A 20,089-nucleotide genomic window follows, 5' to 3' on the forward strand; every position below is an offset into this window, starting at 1 on the left:
GCTTTATATTCCAAGCAGAACCATAAAATTTGAGTGATCAAAAGTACTAAACAAAGCAGGAGAAATCCCAACTTTTATATTTCCATGGCGCTGCCATTTGCAAACCCAATGAAAATTTTTGAATTTCCTTTTGCCATATGCGAACAAAAACTAAAAATATTTATTATTCCAAATGAATTGAACACTTGTGTATTATTCCCCATGAAATGTCCAATAGATGTTAGTTGACCTTTGTGCTCTTTTCTGTAGATTTAGCTTGCTTGTTGTTCCCTATCACGATCAGTGAAAGACTCTTTGGGTTAAAATGTGGGAAAAGAATGTTATATTTGTTAATTGTTGCCGTTCTTGCTATGATCTTTGGCAACACCTGCTGGTGGTAGTCTGCAGTGCTGGAACCACTCCACATGTATGCCTTTAATGTATAGACCTTCAGCTGGCCACACAATCCCTGCCCACCTGCAAAGAGCATGGACGTGGCCAGTGGGCTTAAAAATATCAGCCCGAGTTTATGAAAACACTTGCACAGGCTCTGCAGGCTCAAACACTCTCTCAACATTAAAATGTGCTTGGTTTTGTTTGCCAGTCCAGCTGCTGTGATTTTTATAAAAGTTGTGATTTTATGGCACCTTAATCCAACGAGAATTTTGTCCAGAACATCTCCCATCCTCTCTCTAGTAACGAGGTATTTTGAGCAGCAGGATAAATAACATTTAGGCATCTAATAAAAACTGCAGGGTCTTTTTTTTTTTAGGTCTCAAATCCTCTTTTTTACATAGTACAGCACCAAAGCCTCGTATTGTAGGTGAAAAATCTGTAAATTTGCAGTAACTGAAAAATAACAGAAGGCGCAGCAGCATTCTTTATGTTAGTCTATATTGATCGGCTCTAATGAGCACCAGTGGAGCTGTAGCTAATGGTGGTATGTCTGGTGTTAAGGGCAAATGTGGGAGAAGATTATCAACCCAAGGGGTTTAACAGTTGCTGGACTGCCCTCAGCCCTCAGGGCAATGATGCACTTGAGAGGTCACTGTATCAAATGAGGGAAAAGATTCAGCTCGCGCTGCTGGAAGAAATGCAGCAGGAGCTGTGCTTTAGCCCAGGCTACTGGCATCAATAAAACAGTTCCTCTCTGCTGGCTGTTTCTTCCCCTCTCCTTTCCCATCACCGACCTAGCACTGCATTGCTAATTAAGAGCCCTAACACGGGGATCTGGGAAGGGATGGCACCGAGCTGCTCTGAATTAGGTCGGAATTCGCGCCTCGGCGCCATCCGCGCGAGGGGCTCGTGCAGAGGACGAGTTACGGGGCACAACGGTTTTACACCTGACGTCTGCTTGTTACCTGGGGGGGTCATGCTGCCATTTGATGGGAATTTGCTTGATATTCCATTCAGTGTGTTGCTGCCACCCCCTTCTGAGATCTGAGAGGGCCGAGGTGAGTGACCACCAGAGCAGAGAAGGCCACCGGGCTTCAAGGGGAAGTTAACTGGCAGATCCGAGAGAACGCTCGCAGTAAAATGTTTGTGCAGAAAGGAAGCTACAGGTATCCAAAAAGATAAAAATCAGCAGAGAAATGCCTTGAGGTGGATGGCGTGTTGCACATTCCATGCTTTAATAGCCTAATGGAATAATTTTAACTGTGTGAGGTTCTGAAATGCACCAAGAAGCTCCATTAAGAACCAAGCACTGAGATTTCAAATATATGTCACAATAAGGAGCAACGTATATTTAAAAAAACAATAAATCAGAAACAGAATATTTTACTCAATTGGAAAAAAGCAAATTAAATATTACCATAGCTCCATTTTGCCATGGCATGCTGTGGTTATGGCAAATTATTTATTAGGTCTTTAAAAATTCTAAGACATGGATTCCTCTTGTTCCTTAGAGACCGATGATGGGTCAGATTATTAAAAAAAATCTTCACACCTCTAATTTTTTTTAAGTGTTAGCATGCATCAAGCTGGATTTCACATTCTTTGTTCCAGTCAGAGATTTTCCAACTGGTTTTCCCTGAACAAGATGGAAGAGAGTCAGGATTTGGTCCAAGAAGAATATTTCCTACCACTGCCAGCAAAAAAAAAAAAGAGAAGGTTTTAGGCTGTTATCGGGCTGTTGACACAAAAATACCTGAAATAAGTGGAGCAGGCACTAAAGCTGGCATGCACACTCAGTGGGAGCAACGGGGCTGGAGACGAGGAGAAACATTTTCCGCAAAGAAGCCGGAGTTGACACATCCGACGCTCGCTGCCTGATGGGCTCCAGCTCAGGGGTTTGATGTCTGCAGCTCCCACCACTGTCCATTAGACAGGCGCCCGCACCAGGGACGCTGCAGCCACAAGTGACACTAATGTGCTCCACTGCTGACACTGGGGAACCCACAGGAAAATGTGTTCATCCCCTGGCTGCTGCACGGTGAAAAACAAGGGAACCAGTCTGGCAAAACAGACCGAGGGAGTTTGCATCCCCAACGCTTCATCTGTCCCCGTTCTCGTGCCTTGTGAATGCTGAAATTTCTGAATATCCTAAGAAAAAAATAAGCTGCGTTATTTTTAAAGTGTGTCCTGAAAAGTATTTGTGCATTTCCTGCTGTAGCTTGAATTCCAATTGGTTTAAGCAAGGCCAAGCTGCTTCTTTCATCTTTCATTTCATCAAAATGAGCCGGTGAGCAGACTGTGGCAAATTCATGGTATCTATTTGCTACAACTTAAGTTCATAAGCAGACTGAGTGGACTTGTTAATTTACACAATTATTGCGATTTCCTTCAGTCATAAATGCTCGGTTGCCATGGGAGGTGAAGTATGAGTAGAAGACAACCCTTTTCATTCATGAAATTTTCTAATACTCTAAAACTCTTCTGTACTCTTTGTTATTTCAGTTTTGGACATATTTGAGCTTAAGAAGGTCAGAGATTAACTTTCAGATGCTTTTAGTCTTCTAATGACAGTGGTAACAATCTAATTCCTAGCTCAGTAGCAGGAAGTTCCAGAGTACAGAAAGATATTTATATAAATATATTATTTAAAAAAATATCTCTATGCATCTAATTGAAATAATTTGGTAAAATTATTATCAGAAAGGATATTGTAAATAACAGAACAAGAGCTGTTCTGTAATGGCTTTTTTCTTAAAGAGGCTTCACATTATTTTAAATATTATATAATTTATTTCATACCTATTGTTCCACATGCTACAGCTTTGGACAGATGGATGTGGGGCATTTGAAAGAATGTGGTGGAAATGCACATCACAGCACTGGCAGGACACTGGGTCCATACTTTGGACTTGTCATATTTACCCAGCTCATGGATCTTAACTCCAAAACTAATTAGTCCAAAATTCCCCAACCAAAGTTCCCCAGAGTTTAATGATGCAGGAATCTAGCTAAGGAACCTATCTGGGGTTTTTTAATAGCTGGTATTGACCTGTCATTTTGAACTGTTTGTTTTGAAAAGGACATGCTATTTATTTTTTCTTTCCATTTAAATATCAAAAAGAAAAGATCTTGCTGTAGCTCTAAATGGTAATCCATACAATGAATAACCACTCGGTGGCATAACAAGTTTCCTCACTTAAATGAAGAAATTTTTACAGCTCTTGAGATTAAGTAGCCACAAAATCTACCCCTGGACCCATCAGTCTCAAAAAATCCTACCAAGTCATTATCACTTCAGTAGTAAATAAAATTTTGCCTGTGCATTTTTTTTCCATATGCATTTCTTGAATGAAGTGCAGCTGTTTCAGGGTTTCATAAGAAATGCACCTTATTTTCCTTTGCACTGGAGGTTTTCACTGTGCACTATCCTGGCCTGCACCCCTTAAACAGCACTAAATCCCATAAGAGATCCCAAGATGACGTTGTTTAGCACAGTAATATTGTTTTCAATGAAGCAGCAAGTAGGAGCACTTGGAAACGCAGGAGTCATGCCAGGTTGGGAGAGAAACCCAAAACTTGACCTCTGTGCATTTTACAGGAAGAAAGAGAAGGGGAAAAAAAAGAGAGAAAAAAAAGTTCTAAACCCTAAAATTGTGTTAAAGGGACTTTAGGAAGTAGTCTGTATTATCATGAAGTCTGTTAAAGCTACAAACCACATAGAAATCTTCATGAAAATGCCCCTTTCCTATTTACTCATTGACCTTCTCCTGGATAACATTTTCCTCTGCTCCTTGAATCCTGACATTTTCTGGGGGAATCCAGCTGCAAGGATCTTCCCATTCCTCATGGAAATTCATCCACATTCCAGATCACCCTTGGAGGGAGGAGAAGGCTTCCTGGTCCTGACTGTCCTGTTGGACCTTGCTGCTGATTTCAAACAGGTAAAGTGTCAATTAAACTTCTCAAACTCAAACCAGCACAACTGGACATGGCTCAGCAGCCTAAATGTTTTATCACTCCCTTCCAGAGGATCTTGGCTGAACTTCCAGCCTGTTCCCCCATCACAAAACTATCTGTGACATCTTTGGATAATGGAAATCCTTGAACCTTAAAAAGATCTCACAAGTCATTTGAAGAATATTTAATAACAACATTCTTTCTTTGCTATTTTAGTGGAGTAGCTGAAAAATGTTGAATTTCTCAGTGGAACGTAACCCAACCTTTTTCCACTCATGGCTTCATATGGTTTGATCCTCTTTCATTTTAATTCTTTGCATTTCTGTGGTTCAAACCCAACTAAAAAGAATCTTCATCCTGTGGTATTCCCTAAGTTCCCAAATCTATATTTATAGGGATTCAGTAAGGTGATGGTTTCAGGCCAGGTCTGCAGCGGGTCTCAACCCATTTCTCTAAATTATCTGAGGTAAATCTTGGTCTTCTTATCTAAACAACGCTCCTGAATTTTTTGAGATAAATATAATCCCAGAGTAGAGGGATGGAATTTGGCTGTCACATGCATTATGTGACCAGACTGTTTGGCAGAGGATGGGATACTCCTGTTTTCAGGAACTTTGTCCATTCTCACTTCTCGCAGGCAAAAGGACAATGTCTGTACATCTACTAAAGCTCAGCATGAAGACATCTGCTAACACCTGTTAAATGAATTTATTACCACTAGCTCCCTCCTTAATTTTGACCAAAACCATTTTGTCTTCAAGATTTATTCCTAAATTTTTCCTTCCAAACTGTTTCATATGAATTTGTTGGTTTTTTTTGATTGGTTTGGTTTTTTTTGTTGGGGGGGTTGGTTGTTTTTCATTTGGTTTGGGTTTTTTTTTGGTGGACCATCTCTACAGTTCTTTTCTCTCCATCCAAATCAACTCGATTTCTGCCTTTACCTTCTCCCTTTGTCCTCGGCCATCAGCTTCTCAATGAATATCCCTCCAGCAACAATTTACCAGCATGTCTTGCAGTTTTTTTAACATCCTTAAAGCTCTGAAGGCTTCATACTTAAGCCCATTGCCACTTGGTTTGATGGCTGAGCTACTGAGTTCAATCATCTTTAACATATCTTCTTTTTTTTCCCACTTATTTCAGAGGAAGAGTAGACTCAAAAATACATCTTTTAAAAAGTCTCACAGCATTCATGCATGGGCTTGATGCCTACCCTGAATTTATTCCTGGATCCCATGTATGGAAACGCTGCTTAAAATTGAAGGGTGGTTTTTCATATTTAAAGAATTATTAAGAGCAGAGTCACTAATAGTGCCTTGACACAGAAAACAGCAAAACCTAATTTAATATGGTGAAAACTTTGTTGATTGGAAAACAAAGAAATGTATCACTTCCCTCCCTGATCATATAAAATCATTAGAAATAAAAAGAGAGCAAGGAGAGAAAATTCAAGTGCTGAATCATGAAAAGAATCAGCAGATCAAGGTCTTTCTTCTAAAAAAATCTTTAGCAGGGAAAAGAAGAAACAGTGGATATTATTTCCAATTATTTCTCAAATTGGAACAGAGAAAGGAAAATAAAAAAATACACACACACACACACAAAAAAAATAAAATAAAAAAATCCCTGACTTGGTGCTACTGGAGTTTGTAGCTGGAAGGAAAGTCCTTGCTTATATTGAAGTAAAGTTCTGAAAATAAGCAAAGAACAGATTTATTGATTTTTGGTGAAGTCTGGGTGTAAAAAAGAGAAAGAATAAAGAAGTGCTCTTTGCCCGCTATGTCCAAATGACATCCCCAGTGGCCTTCTTAATGGTGGGGGAGGGGAGGGGGCAGGTGCCTACCCCGGCACACGGCCACAACTGCCCTTAGGCAAGGGCTAATGGTATTGGCTGAGCCTGCTCTAAGCCTCTCTTTTCTAATAGCCAACTTTCTCTGTGCGAGAAGACAGACAGATATTGATTGGTCCAAATGCCCTTGAGTTGACAACATCTGAAATGAAAATCCACAAGGCTAGCACAAACTTTCTGCAAGTTCAATTCCTTGGAATCTGATTAGGAGGCTGGCCGGCACGAGCGTTTTCATGGAAAAGGTCTCCTTTTGTCGCTGCCTCCACGCGTGTAATTAGCGGCGCGGACGCGGCAGATCCGCGGCACAAAACGGCAATTTTGGGAAATAGGTTAAGGATAACAGGGGGTTGATTAAGGGAACAAAGGCCAGCCAAGCCCGTCGTGAAGTTTAACAACAAATAAGCAAAGACACAGGTGCCATTTCCCAGCTCTGAGCATTAATTAGGTATAGATTAATAAAATACCCATTCTCATTTCGTTTGCTCTCAGAAGTTGTGTATAAAGTGATAGAATTTAAAGAGTTCACCTTTCAGGGAAGTTACCTCATCCAGACTGAAGTTCTAACTTGCAGCAAATCTGGGTTTATTTTCTAATGACTTTGTTTTTCCACAATTAAAATGCTGGAGTTACAGTTTGCAAATGTTATGGATGAGGAATGCAGAGGGCTGGAGGAGTGTATTTGTACCTTATTAAGCATTCTTTTTTTATTCCACAAATTCCTCCTAAATCAATACATTGACTACTGTATAAAGCTTAAATAAAGCATTATTAAAGTGGAAGCAGTGTTCCTGTCCTACTGGGTTATTTAGAAGCATAAAAGATACACTCGTAAGAATCAGGATCATGCCAGGTAAAGTACAGCTGGAATACACATTAAATTTATTCAGTCATTGATTTGTAATGTTGATCCTCCATGGCTTCATGTTTCTTTTCTCATTAATCTTAGTTAACCCTCTCAAAACAATGCCAACGTTGGCATTTGATGTATTGAAGATCCAACCTGCAGAGGATGCTGCTTTCTGGACTGTGATCCCTGCCATCAGTGGGGATAAAGCCACAGAACCAGAGAATGTTCTTTGCTTGATTTTGTGTTAAGTATGAAAAATAGAAGGTTTTTTCTCAGAGGAAGAAGCAAACAAAGAAAGAAGATGCACAGTTCCATCCCCCATGGTTGGAACAAGGTGATCTTTAAGGTCCTTTCCAGCCCAAACCATTCTAAGATTCTGTGCTGACCTAAGAGGGAGTGTGAATGTTTCAGCTGCAGAGAATTGATAGATCTGCTGGAGGTCTCCTGTGGGGCAAGGAACAAACTGCTGTGGTGTTTCCACTAACAAACACTCAGCTCCAGGAGAAAGCCACTGCAGACGAAGGCAAAGCACTGCAAAGAATCCTATTTTAGGAATTAAGATCTCTGCCTATAAAGTCAATAACCCAAATTTTAATTGGACACTCTACTTACTAAGGTATTTCTATTTTCTTCCCTACCCACCTGATAGAGGTGTTTTTGTAGAGAAGCTGGCTGAAGAGGAGGGGCAGGAGAGGTCATTTTTGGAGAAACCAGCAGCAAACACAGACAAGTGTGCAGAGACTCAGGAGCCTGGGGCGTTTGCCGTCCTGCTGGAGGTGATGCCTGTCAATAAAGCCCAGTCCATTCCTCTGTGGGATGAACTGGGCTTAATCCATCATTCCTCTGGACTTCATGCTGCCTGTGCAGAACCTGAACTCTGGTGGTTACCAGCCACTTCTGAAAGTTTTGCCCGATTTCCTTTTGGCAAATACAGATAACAATGGATTTTTTATTTTATGTCATGACAGAGGTGTTAAATGTCAGCTGTTGAGACTAAATGGCCACCTTCTATCCCATCTCTTGCTGCAAAACCTGGATCGTAGCCCTTCCTCAGGATGCCAGTGGTTTTCTTATGGAACAGCTCCATGGACTTGGACTTTAGCATCCAGCTTGCCTTAAAATTCATCCATGTTTTAATTATCAGCTCCACACCTTCCCATCTGACTTTTTTACAGGCTTAGAATCTCAATGATACATTATCAATACAGGCCAAAAATAGACAGACAGATAGATAGATGGATAGATAGATGGATAGATAGATAGATAGATAGATAGATAGATAGATAGATAGATAGATAGATAGATCTCAAGCTACAATTTACCCTGTAATTATTTATGGCCTATCAAGATGGATCAAGATGGGATGAAGAATGGCCACTCCCTTTCATATGTGTAGAAGTTACACCCAGCATCAAGGGGGAAATGTTTCAGCTGAAGGCAGACTCTGGAGCAAACATTAGCAGCAAATGTGAATCTTGTTTGTGGTAAATCCATCCCTTGAAACTATTTCTTCCTTCAGCACCAAACAGTCTTTCTAATCTTTTGTCTTTTCAAATAGCTGTGATAATATTAAAACCATGCTTCACAGCAAACAGCATTTCTGGGATTTTCCTAAGAGATGTGGCTTCGGATAAGAAAGTGCAATTGAGTTAAAGCAGTAGGAGAGCCCGCAGTCAGTGGGGTTTGTTGTGATCCGTTGACCACTTCCCAGTAGGCATCTCTGCAGTCGCTGAGAATTACTAAACACCATTTCAAGGAATATGGGTAATTCAGTCAACCAAAAAACCAAACAAAATAAGCCCAGCATAAAATACATTTTAAAAAACCCTACTGGCATGTGAAAAGCAGGAATCTGTCGAGCTTGCTTTGAATCATTCCTGGTGTACTTAGCTAAGGAGAAATCAGACGGATGAAATTTCTCAGTGTGCACAAAGATTGGAAAATAGATATTTCTGCTAGCACAGAAATGTTTCTGAGACAGAGAAATGACAAAACTGGGGTTTTTTTTGTCCAAATGCTTAGAAAGTATCACACCTTTCAGGAAAATATGACACAACAATTAAGGCAGTAAATAAGAATAAAGTAACAGCAATATTCAAAGAAATTACAACTGAAGAATTTCCTTGCTGTCAGATAGAAGTGTGGCACAATTACCCTACGCCAAGCCTGGCTCTCTGTGGCCAGGATTTTCACCATATTTTCCCATAATTTTTCATGAGGAACTGAAGCTGATTACAGCCAGGACAAACAACTGAGGAGCTCTCAATACAGCTGCCCCAATTCTCAACCTTTTCACTCAGAGCCCCTGACATATCATAAAAAAAAAAAAAGAAAAAAAAAAAGAGAAAATGTAAAAAAATCTCAGCTGGACTTTCACAACCACTGTTGACAAGTAAATATTTATCTATATATTTGTCCCTCCAGATGTCGTGGAATTTGCTAAAATACCTGCGCATGCAAAGTGGAATGAAGGGGTTCTGCCTGTATTTTATCATTATTGCACTTCTAAGACAATAGCCTGGCTCCCTCTCTAAAGAATGATAGGATGGGCAGGCTGGAGTAGCTGCAGGGGATCCTACGCCTGTTGCCTGCCAAAGCTGCTTACTACTTAACAACTGATCAACTGGCCCCCAAGGCAACAGCTTAACAAGCCCCAGTAGAAGTGGACTCAAGATTTCTTCCTCAGCAAAGAAAATGAAACCATTTACCAGGTATGACCAATATCCAGAAATCAAGGGGAGCAGCATCAGTCACACTTTATCTCCCTAGCTCCTCAGAAATAGCAAGGTGTTTTTAGGCTGGGGTCCTAAAGTTGAGCGGGGTTTGATAATACTGGACTAAGAGAGGGGAATGGGGTCCAGGGTTGCTTGGCAGGCTGGCTGTGCCTTGCCCAGTTCCTGCATCCCACACTGCCAGCGAGGAGGGATGCTCGTGGGTGCTGTGCCCTGTGTGTGTGTGAGGGAGAGATTCAGAGTCAGGACTGAAGTGCAGCAATTCCTCTGGGGTGAGCTGTGGCAGCTGTTTACCAGCACAAAGCAATTCTGTGCCTCACTTTCGCGGAGGAAATGAGGAATCCTGGACTCAGCTGAAACTACAGGGGGGATTTTAGGAGAGCAGAATTTAATTACCCAAGCTGGAATTTGGCCAGGACACCAGGGCTCACACCTCTGCTCTTGTGAAAAGTGCCAAGAGGTCTTTAATGGTAACAAACAGTCAAGATTTGGGGTTAGGGTTTCACCTGAATGCCTCAGCCTTCAGTAACACTTTGCCCCTTAGCAGTGTTACCAAAACTTTATCCAAAAGTCCTCGGGATTACAGTGGGGTTTCTGTGAAGAACAGCTTTTCTTATAAAGTTTCTGTTTATCTCAGGATCATCCAGAAAAAGCCACCTTGTAACACGTCTCCAGGTCCGCTGCAGGAAATGAAAGGAGTATTTGCCACGCTCAGGTGGGGTAGACCAGGGAGATTTCCCCTAATACATCCAGATTAGCTGAATCAGCTCCATAACCTCCTGAAAGCCTGACACATTTCCTAAAGCATCCATACTGCAATTCTTCCGTCCCTCAAGTCACCAATGATCTCCTTGGGAGATTTTTTTTTTTTAAAAACAGCATTTCAAAAGGAAACTTGAAGCTGGAGAGGGAGGATTGGCATTTTCCAATTTGTTTCCATGACCTGCTTTTTTTATAGTCTTAATCCTGCAGCCATCAGGAGAGGTGTGAAGAAAACCTGCAAGGACAAACCTCATTTGAAAATTGGAACGACCTGTTGACAACTGCCCTTCCTGCGCACAGATTTATGAGCACGGGTTACTGGGTGTATTTCGTGGGGGTTTACTTGGGTGACTGGGGAGTGTTCTCCTAATTTCTTCTTGTTTTCCCTGTTGCCATTTCTTCCTCAGTTGTATTCTCCAAATTAAACTTGCAGCTTTTTGAATGCTGTCTTATTTGTGCCTCCTACTGTAGGTCATTATTCCCCTTCTCCCTCTATGAATATCCTAAAGAACTTGACAATAATGAGGCTGCAGATTGCTGAGACTCCCCTGTATAATGTTAACCAGGGTCACATCATTTCCTTCTGTTTTCTACTTGTAACAGGCTCTTTTTGCTTAGATTGCAACTAGAAATATTTTCTTCTCTGTGCCTCAGCATTGTGCTTCTGGACCAGGGCTCATAAACATTTTTTGCAATGACGAGATTGCTGTTATTAATGAACAAGGAATCAGCTTTGGAAGAATGTGATACATCCAGCCATTTGCAAAAGCTTGGAAAAAGCTAAGGTTCAAAAGCCTTGTCTCTCAAATGTTTGTGATGACAACTAAAAGGGTGAGAGACCTCAAGAAGAGGATATTGAATAATTTTGATGTTTTGGAAGAGCTGTTTGAGACCTTCAAAGGGTTTTATCAGGAAACTCCAGAGCTCTGAGCGACCTGGTCTAGTGGAAGATGTCCCTGCCCATGGAAGTAGTTGGAACTGGGTGATGTCTAAGGCCCTTTTTGACCCAAGCCATGCCATTTCCAGAATCACATTCAACACATGAAGGAAAGATGGCATCCTGCACATAAAATCATCAAATCACACAACGGTTTAGCTTGGAAGGGACCTTCAAGCCCTTCCAGTCCCACCCCTTGCCTTGGGCAGGGACACCTCGCCCTAGACCAGCTTGCCAGGTGCACAACATATCTCAGTAAGACAACCTGAGTACAAGAGAAAGGAACAAAACAGAGCAGATTCACTCAACAAAAAAATATAAACAGAAAGTTTCACTCAAAATTCCAGGCATGACTGCTCTTGTGCTGCTGCAACAGTATGTGAAATGTGAGCTCCAGGTCTGCCAGCACCAAGAGGATTTCAATATCACAAGCCCTAATGATTTCTATTGCCTCATTGCAGCATCCTCTGAAAGAAAACACAGCCCTGGATCAATGTAGTCATTGACTGACTCAGTGTATGGATAAGTGATGCACATTAATACAGCCTGCATTGAACTGGAGTGGCCCTCGGAATTACAACTAAAGGTATAACAATGCAATCTTCCCTTTAACCTGAGCAAGAGCTGCATTGACTTTTCCAGCTCTGTTTTCCAGCAGGCTCTGCCAGCTCTGTTGCAAGGCAGCCTGGCCAGCCCCCGAGCACATCTGCACAAAACACGGAGCAGCGTTAGGTGAACCAACCCTTAAACACAGCCCAGCCCAGCAGACAGCTGCACCATTTAAAAGCACTTTACACTCTAAGGAATCTCTGCAGAGCTCACTGATCTATAGGTGCTTCATATATACCCTTAAAAATCTCACTGGAGATGGTGAGAGATCAGAATCGATATCCTCATTTGATAGATGAGCAACCAGATTAAACAGCAAACCAAAGGCTGCACAACTTTTTGTACCACGTTCTCCTAAACTTGGATCCTATTTTGGGGCTGGGATGGATATGGGATTTTCTCCTGAGCTATAAAACTCCTCTTTCTCTCCACCACACTGAACTTGCCTGTAGCACAGAATTGTTCTGCAACTGTACAGCTTCCTTTTTTCTCATCTTTTTTTTAGAACTGACCCACTATCACCTCTGGAACGTGGAAACTCAGCCAGACCATCAAGTCCTGCTTTCTGACACAGCAGAGCAAGGGGATTAGAGAATAACACTCAGGCTGTACAATTAAATTATAGATTCTGTCCATGCCATGCCCTGTTCCATGTGCTGCAGGAGAGATCTGGTGCAGCTGAGGCCCTACATGTTCCACACTTCATTTCCAGGGAAAAGTGACCAGGAGGAGGAAATCCCAAGGCTCAATAAAATTAACACTGGAATTCACTAGTGCCCAGAGGCCAACGGCAACCCACAGGGCTTGGATGGATCCCTTGGAAGCAGTAATTCATCCAGCCAGGATAATTATCCAGAATAAACAAATGGAGTCCCAAAATAATTTTTAAAATAAATGAAGCTCTATATACCTACCTTCCAAATGTTCATCTTCAACTTTCATTAATTCAGGGTTTGGTCCCACATTTTTTACACAAAAAACGAAGCAAAACCTAACTCTTGTCCAGGGGATTGTTATAAAGAGAAATATGAGGAAATGCACAGAGTTTAAGCTTTCAAGTTGCAGATTTTCAGAGAATTGTGCTTCAGTGCAAAGAAGTTGCATTTTTGGATGTTGGTTTGGTACATTTCAACAGAGAATCTTTCTGTCAAACGAACTGAGGAGCAAATTAGCAGGGTTAAGATCAAACATGATTACCCATGATACAAATACTAAAACATTCACTGTTGCAGCATCTCTCGTTTGGTGTATTTTATCATCTGTATTTGCTGCAGATGCCATTTGGAAAATAATTAATCGGTAAATACTTCAAAGTAGGTTTAAACTTTAGATATTAAAAAATACTTTTGAGTTATTTTGTAAAAAGAAATATTTTTTTTTTCTTTTTATTGGTTTTCTAAACAGAAAGCTGGTCTATCACGACTCCTTTCTGCCAGTCAGTTGATTCAGCATGGACTGATTCAAAATTTAAAGCTGAAAAACCATTTTTTTTTTTTTTATGCCACAAAAAGACTACCAAGTTTATTAAGCAGAAAATATAAGACATAACAGTGAGTTAGAAATAAAAAGCCCTCTTTCCCTGTACGAACTTCTTTAACATAGAATCTTGACAAGTCTTTAGGGAGTCCTGTTTTCATGTAGGTACTGTGAGCCAGAGATTTATCAAGTAACACAATACACACAGTACAAACTTCAGCTCCATTATTCTTTCTAAGGAATGCTGAGAAATAATTTATCATGATCTCAGCTCTAAAAGCTTTTATTTCTTAAAAAAAAGCCTCCTCACATCCTTTAATTTTTTACTTGATGTCATTTCAGAAGTCCTCAGTAATAATTTCTGGGTTATTAGCAACTCTCAAGTGAGACAAAGTGGTAACGAAAAGGCTAAAATACAGGTAAAAATCATACATTTAAAATTAAATATCTATTTTTCATGTTTGCTTCTATGTCTTCCTTCACAATGAAAAAAAAAATCCCAAATACTTGTTGTTAAACACCCTGGACAGATGATATGTTGAAAACTTCTTGAAGATTTCTTTTTTTCTTTTTTTTTTTCTTTTTTTTTTTTTTAAATAAAAAGTTCATGAGTATTTTCATGTCTAGGACTACCAACATTTTTTTTTCTTTTCCAGTGCAAGAGTTTCACTGAACATCACGGGTCAATCAAGTGTTTCAGTCTCTGGAGAAAGTGGAAGAAATCACTTGAAAATGGCTGGAAAAAATCTTGGTTCCAGAAGGAGTTTTGAAAAGGTGGACTCAAGGTCAGCAAAGTGCTAAACGCTGTTCCCGACTCCCGCCGATCCCTTGGCGATCCCGCTCCTGCAGAAGTTGATTGGAACCGCCGGGCTCCAGGACGCCTTGCCATTGACCACGGAGCCTCTCTTGGACTTGTTTAAACAAAAGGGATATTTTAGGGGAAGCCAAAGCACTCTTGTTTACACAGCCTGGAAGAGGAAGAACAGATGCTCGATGCCTAAAACATTATAAATACGTTTGCTGTGATTTAAGTCATAAAGATGCATCAACACGTAATTTTTTAAATCATTCCAAATTTTCCTCGGAGAGCTGAGGAGCCGGGCAACTTTTCTGCCTAATTGGAGAATATAGAAGCCTTTGTATCATAAAACTATTTTAAAACAGGAGTTGCTTCTATTTTCTCTAATTGGAGAAAATAGAAGCCTTTATATCATAAAACTGTTTAAAAATAGGAGTTAACCATAGAACAAAAGCATTTCTGAGTTGAGTTAGTCCAATTTTGTTATGAATTAAGCACAATGATCAAATTACTGAATGTTGGAGGTGACTCTTCTGTCAAGAAAATAAATGTAATTATTGACCTGAATCCCAATAAAATGACGTTCTCATGCTCCAACTGGTCATTTTTATATTAAGAATAAGTTTCTGCAGGTAGAATTGATTATAAAAGAGAAAAGCTGAAAAGCTCTTGGGATCCCCTGCACTGAAATTAAGCTCCACAAGCTCCTAGGGAAGCTAAACAAACTGTCCAAGCTTGGGAGGCTTTGTGCAGGATGCTGATGCTGGGAAAAAGAGAAAAGAGGATTTTTAGGTTTTGAAAAGTATTTTCCAAAAAAATCAGGTCTGTTTTTAAAGCACTTGTTGGATTCCTTAGCTAGAAAGAGGATAATTTTCACTTTTTTCACCTCTATTATTTATTAATTCTACATATTCGGAACTAGTTCAGAATATTTTAGACTGCACTAGTTGACCTTGAAAATACTTGATTGCACTAAAACTCTGATTTTAATACCAATTTACCTTCTTTTTTAATTTCAAGGGGTTTTTTTACTTCTGTAGATGATCAAAGGTGAAGTCATGTACATGAGATCGTTTGAAGAGAAGGGATTAAATTTTTAAACTACAGAAACCTAATGTATAATAGCATAATTATAATCAGGGATCAAGCAATACATTTATTTTTACATACATTTATTTTTACATACATTTATTTTATCTTTTCTAGACCCACCCTGTAGCTTTCAACAACAATTTCAGAATTTTTGTCACTAAGGATTTCAGAAAAAGTCCCCAAAACATATAAAGAGAATGAAATACAAGGAAATTAATATTTGACCAAAATTTATCCCGTACAAATAAATTTATGGTTTAATTACTTGGAGTCACTGGGATTCACCACATGAAAATGCACATACTGATACAAATTTAGGGATTCTACAAACCCTAAATTCTGAATTATCCAAAAGGAATTCTACAAAGACCAACAACCCCCGTGGAGCTGCCTCAAAGTGTGAACTTTCATGTGCTGATGAAGAGTCAACTCTAACTTATCCAACAACCTAAGATGAGTAGTTTTAATGGTTGGACTCGATGATTTTAGAGATCTGTTCCACCCTAAAAGATTCTGTGATTCTAAGAATGAGAGTTAATTAAGCTCATTTAGACTTGCATAGAACTGAACAAAATTAAATATGAGAGTTTTAAGATAGCAGGAAAAAAATAAAGTTGTGTTTGTCCAAACCAAATATGAGAAAAATTATTTAGGGATTTTACAGATACATTAATATGTTCCTAATTTAGAATTTTACAAACATATTGAAGTGTTTAATGGTAGAGCTAAGGTTGCAGATACCACATTGCCTTGAGAACTGCTCCCAGTGGAGATTTGAGCTCCTAAGATGCTCCTAAGAGCTCATATTTGTTTTTTCCTAGGACAATACACACACACTGGTAGAAAGGTGTATTCAAATGCATAATTCACTCCAGGCTGATAGTTCTGATCTCCTTTAATCTTCCTCTCTTGATTAACAGTAAGGGCTTCTGTGAAGGACAATTGACGTGGTGCAATAGGTCGCCTTCTGGTCTCAACCTTGGCGCAGTAATCAGATACCTGGCAAGCTTAATAGAGGTCACTTAATGCAAAGATTAAAATTAACTGGAAGTCAATAAGGGAATAATAAAAGAAAATGATCACCCTGTTGCTCCTACTTTGTAAAAGTAAACCTCACATTGCAGGCCAGGAGTGCAAAAAAAATGGAGTGGCAGGCGATCCAACAGGCCTTCAAAAGCCCTCCAGCAAACAATTTAATGATTTCAGGTACCCTTTAAACTAAGTGGCCAATCACTGTTAAATCCTTTGGTATTCATTGTAATAACACTGATTATGATGAACTCTTTTGGTATTAATGTGGATGTAATATATACGTTTTTAATTATAGAACAAGAAAATCCAATTACCCCTTTGCCTCATCAAAGTTCTTTGCTAGCTGCGACTGTTTAAACATACATTATGAAACATTCAAGCTGAGGGAGGTTTTTGTGCAAAGCAAAGGCCAAATCCTTCTGGGTGCTGACCACTCCTAACTGGCAGGAATTCTTGGAGAAGGTCAGTGTGCCAAGCACCTCCTGCTCTTTAGCAGGATCAGGCCTTGACAGAGCATGGGAAAGCAGGGAATGCACTGATCAGCTTTGGGAAGACCCTGATTAAAAGGCAGAAAGAATTCATTTCTACCATGAAGCAGAACCTGCTCTGAACAGTCAAATTTATCATCAGGTGGGACAAAATTTACCCTGTAGAAGGGGGAGAAAAAAATGATGGGCTGAGCAAACTGCTTTGGTTTTATTCCATGTACTGAAGTATCCACATTCAGTTCCTATTCTCTGGGAAAACTTTGAATATAGGCTGGATATAGTGCTTAAAATTTAACTCTTGGGAGATAGAAGAAGGAAAATTCAAGAAGATAGAAGAAGGAAAATTCTAGTGTGAAGTCCTTTTTGAGCTGAAATTCTGCTGTAAATAAAGCCAGCTTCAGAAATGTCATGGGGTGTATCAGTCAGGTCCTGTAAGCAGTGGGAGTCAAACTTTTGGGAGGATGAGATCAGCCCATACTCAATGATGCCACTTCATTTGTTAATCAAAAATAGAGAGGTTTGCTCAAATACATCTGCGATTGTCCCTTCCTAGAAACTGGCCAAAGAGACATTATGTTAAAATATTAAATTTCTTATTTTTTTTTTAGCCACCCTGTCAGTTCAGTGCCATAAAAGCAAAATTTGCCAGAACACTTACAGAACTTCATAACCTCACGAAGAATCCAAAATATTGCAGAGCACTGCTGTTGTAGGGAACCTATGAGATATCTTCTCATATTCCAGTTGGAAACTACCACAAAATCACACTCAAAAGAAAATTTTTATGACACCTCCAGCAGATTGATCTCAGCACAGCTGTCCCAAAGGTGAGCCACAGCAGAGGTAGCAAAGCTCAGTGCTTACACGTAGGAGTAGAGACCAGGGGAAATACAGACCACTGTGGTATATAAATATACTTAAACAACAAATGCTTTTACAGCAAAATGGCTCTGTAATCATGTCAGACTGTAATTTGTAAGATATCACTGAACATTTATGAGATAATTGCTCAATTTCTATAGCTCCGTTGCTACTACAACCAGTTCATCACAAAAGGAACATTCAGAAGGAACAAAACCAAATATTCACAATGCTTTAATGCTACATGAGGCAGTATAGGATTAATAAAGATATTTTAAATGCATTAAATGTTGCTCTTTCTTTAAAAAATTACATTATAAAAACCTTTCTTAAACATTATTTGAATAAAGCCTCATTACTCACAGTCCAGAGAAGTTCATTAGGAGAAGATCACTTTGGAAAGCATTCAACTAACTAGCCTTTCTTCTCAGCAGTGAATTACATTAGCTACTTCCTAGTTATTTAAATCTTGAAATAAAAGATGTAAACGCTACAGTGACATCTTAAGATCATTGGTAAGGCAGGTCTTGCATGCACAAAAATGCCCAGCTGGTCTGGAGATAAAACAGATTGATAATTAGTTGCAAAATGTAACATTTCATCAGGAATATTTTGAATAATCCAATTTATCTTTGTCAGATATGCGGCACATATTTTTCCTTTGGAGACTCTTTGTTCTTTAACACAACGTTATAATTTCAGCCTCCTAATTAACGCGCTCGTCGGTCGGCCCTGCCTTGATGTCCCGCCGTCGAGCGGGCCTGTGTGGAGACGAGGTGGCTGCCCTGAGCCACACGCCACCGCCAGCTCCCACTGCCTCCCACTGCCTCCCACTGCCTCCCACCACCCTACTGGGGCCCAACTGGTTTGATATGGGCAAGATCAAAGCCCAGGGCTGGCAGGGAGGAGGGCCTGGCCCTGCCGGCTGGGCCGCGCCAGCGGGGCCTGCGGAGCAGCTGGGATGGCTCAGCGCTCTCAAACGGGCTCCCAGAGCCTCGGCGTGGTAATTAACTCATGGAAAACCTTCCTGGCCACTCTCAGTGCCCAGTGGTGCTGGGGGCCAGCAGCTGCCTCACCCCTGATGCCAGGGTGGCTGGCTGAGGGATGCCAGGCTTTGGCGGGTGGCTGAGAGCGGCCTGAGCGGCGCAGGAGGAGTGTGCACACTCCTGGCAGGGCTCCCTGCACTGTACATATAATAAAGGATATTTGTACCATCTCCACGGGATTGCACGAGGCAGTTCAGACCTCTGGTGTTGGCATCACCTCTCTGGTGACCTCACAGAAATGGGATTCTGGGTTTGCACAGCTCCCAGAAGCTCCTGACCACCTGTGGTACCACAGCATCTCCCACACCCACAGCTGAACAGGGCAGAGCTGAGGTAAAACCAGGCACTTCCTACCCCTCTTTCACTGGTTCCTCTGCCTGAGAGCAGGGTGCCGTGCCAGGAACACCAGTGCAGAGCCCACTGCAGCCCCAGGTAAATCCCCGCTGTCTTTCACAGCTCCAAACTTCAGCCCTGACATATCTCAGGGTATTTTTGAAGGAAGCACTTCTTTCAGACACAACCGGCATCAAGGTCAGGTTTATTTCAGAGGTTCCAGACACCAAAGAGCTGCTTTTGCAGCACCTGGGACAATCCTGCCCAGCACAGCCTCATTCCCCAGCCCAGATCTGCATATTCTGCCCCATCAAAAAACAGCTTTGAAACACACAGAAGTTTCCAGCCACATTTTAACAAAGTCTCAGAAGCAATAAAATAATCAAACATCTCACCTGGCAGAGAGAAGGCTGGAAAGTTTTCCATTGGCTTTTGCAATTCCTCCTCTGCCTCAGGATTCAAGTCCTCCCTGACCTTGTGGAAGGAGGTGCAAAGTGCCCCTGGGTCAGCGTGGCTGTGCCTGGGCTGACCAAATTGTTGACCAACAACAATTTGTCCCACCCCAGGTGCTTTAAACATTCACCACCCTGCTGGCTTTACTCACTTCGTTCAATAGGTGCCTCTTCACATGCAATGCTTTGACTTTTCAAATTTCAGCTGATGTTTAGGAAAATAAAACCATTTGGAGTGCCAGATTAAAGTTTTGTGTGAGTTTTTTGCCAAAGTCTCTTCAATAAGAGATGGAAGTCATGTAGACTTATCAGCCTGCACCTCTGATATGATAATGATATCTGTACCGCCCAGAAAGTAGGTCACAGTAATTCTTCATAGCAGTTTTTGTAACCTACTCAGGGACTACAAGGCCAGCTATTCTAAAGATAATTCTGAATTTCTTTA

At 40.7% G+C, this 20,089-nt stretch overlaps 1 long non-coding RNA gene across 2 annotated transcripts; it reads right to left on the reverse strand.

Annotated features, from left to right (window-relative positions):
• Positions 1-13,524: 13,524 nt before the first annotated feature.
• On the reverse strand, positions 13,525-19,181 carry LOC147651812 (uncharacterized). 2 transcript variants are annotated; one of them, XR_015289952.1, is made up of 3 exons: positions 19,026-19,181; positions 18,177-18,367; positions 13,525-14,509 (listed from the first exon to the last, which is right to left on the reverse strand). It is a non-coding gene; the product is annotated as an uncharacterized LOC147651812 (long non-coding RNA). The 2 variants fall into 2 exon arrangements; XR_015289953.1 differs by lacking the exon at positions 19,026-19,181 and adding an exon at positions 18,890-18,936 and having other exon boundaries at positions 14,095-14,509.
• Between the last annotated feature and the right edge of the window lie 908 nt (positions 19,182-20,089).

Source organism: Cyanistes caeruleus, chromosome 8 (assembly GCF_971803275.1).
Source record: "Cyanistes caeruleus chromosome 8, bCyaCae1.hap1.1, whole genome shotgun sequence".
Taxonomy (NCBI): Eukaryota; Metazoa; Chordata; class Aves; order Passeriformes; family Paridae; genus Cyanistes; species Cyanistes caeruleus.